Source organism: Poecilia formosa, unplaced genomic scaffold, assembly GCF_000485575.1.
Source record: "Poecilia formosa unplaced genomic scaffold, Poecilia_formosa-5.1.2 Scaffold282, whole genome shotgun sequence".
Classification (NCBI taxonomy): domain Eukaryota; kingdom Metazoa; phylum Chordata; class Actinopteri; order Cyprinodontiformes; family Poeciliidae; genus Poecilia; species Poecilia formosa.
Genome location: NW_006800221.1, coordinates 157,992 through 159,974, shown reverse-complemented (window position 1 = coordinate 159,974; position 1,983 = coordinate 157,992).

Genomic DNA, 1,983 nt, shown 5'->3' with positions numbered 1-1,983 from the left:
CTTGATTGATTGGGTCTGCTTAAAGAAACTGTTTAATTTTATTTTTGGTTTACATTTAGAGTATTTCCTATTATTTACAGTTTTTTCAGTTTTCAGTCACAGTTTGAAAAACAAAAATGTAATGGAATCAATAAAATATGCATCAAAACATCACTAATCCTGGATTCAAGTTTTTCCAAAAATTCTAAATTTGGCACCGAGTGTTTTATATTTTATTTATTTTTTGTTTTTGCCAATTTTTAATGATTGATTGGAACAGCTCATAAGCTTAGCTCTAAGTTGGGTTGTTTGAATAAGGTATTTGCTTCCATTTCATATTTAAATTTTTTTGGCATAGTTAAAGCCTTCTGCAAACAAAATGGGTTACTTTGACTACAGGCATGAATGTTTTGTTATGTAATGATACACGCTTTCATTTTATTTTTCATTTTACTCACTCAGTAGTACATGTGAATAGTTAATGTAACTAAAATAATTATGACTGACTGAAAAGGAGTAGGAACAAGTATAAACCATTCACACAAAAAGAAAATTAGCCATTCAGCTCATAAATCAACCCTAGTGAAAAAAGTACTTTAGTATATTTCAAATATACTTACATTTGTGTAAATATATTTTAAGTATACTAAGTATTAAGTGTGTTACCTATAAATATATACGAAGTATTCTAAAAACATGCTTGTACCAATTTTTACATTATAACTTTAAAGAAATCTACTAAGTGAACAAAATATATATTTGGGGAAGTGCAAATATACACTTGCTCAAGTGTACATTTAAAATATATTTTAAATATGTTTAAAATATATTTTGTGTATAGTTTAAAATATATGCTCAAAATAGCTATACCTATAACAATCATTGATGTCATAACTGCATGGAGGCTCTGTTTGTTGTGACTTAAACTTTTCTTCATAAACTTCACCTGTTTTAATTAAGCTCCGTATGTCTTTGATATTGTGAGGTTGTTGTTATATATGTTTTTATCTTCAACATATGTTTGCAGTCTAAGCAAATGGTGTGTTCTGGTAGCCTGATGTGTGTATGACGCATGTAATGTACAAAGTGGCAAAGAAGAATAATAAAAGACATTGAGTAACTAAAAAGTGTACTTCATTAGCAATTATAATAACCTAAAAGTATAATTACAGCATACTGTAATCACACTACAGTATACTGTAGTATCTATACATAAAAGAGGAGTAAAATACATTCTAAGTATATGTTAAATCTAATTCAATCACTAAAATAGTGCAATCTAAATATACTAATCAAGAATGTTTTTGGTACATAAAAATAAGTACACTTAAAGTACACTAAGTACTACTTAAGTTTGTCCAAAAAAGTACGTTGAAGTATACTTAGTACACTTTAAGTAGTGCTTAAGTACTACTTAAATATTATTTAAGTACACTAAGCACCAAATTAGTATTTCAAAAAAGTCACTCTTTAAGTATACTAATTCTAAGTATACTTGAAATATACTCATGATTAGTTCTACTAAAAGTATGCTTAAGTATGTTAAAATTGAACATGCTTAGTACACTAATTTTTCACCAGGAATTACAGACATAATTCAAATACATAACACAGCAGCTTATTCAATGCCATACCACTTCATCATAATGATTTAAAATAGAACCTATTGGGCGTATGTACAGTAAAAAGAGGAGTGGGCCCAAAACTGAACCTTGGGGAACCCCACACGACAGCTGAGCCACAAGGTCCCTAAATACTGAAATTCTGGGACCTTGTAATATTTAAAATTTTACAATGGGCTCTTTGCACCTCAGCTTCCGTGTTCGGGGTAAAGCAGCTCGATTGTTTCCGATCCAATACAAATATCATTTACATTAGGTGCTTGCAGTGCTTGGCCAAGGTTTGTACATCGATCCGAAGCCCCAACAAGTCAGCTGGAGAAAGGTTTTAAGATGTTCGCCTCGTTATACATTCACTGACACGAAGGTGACTAACATTAACCTT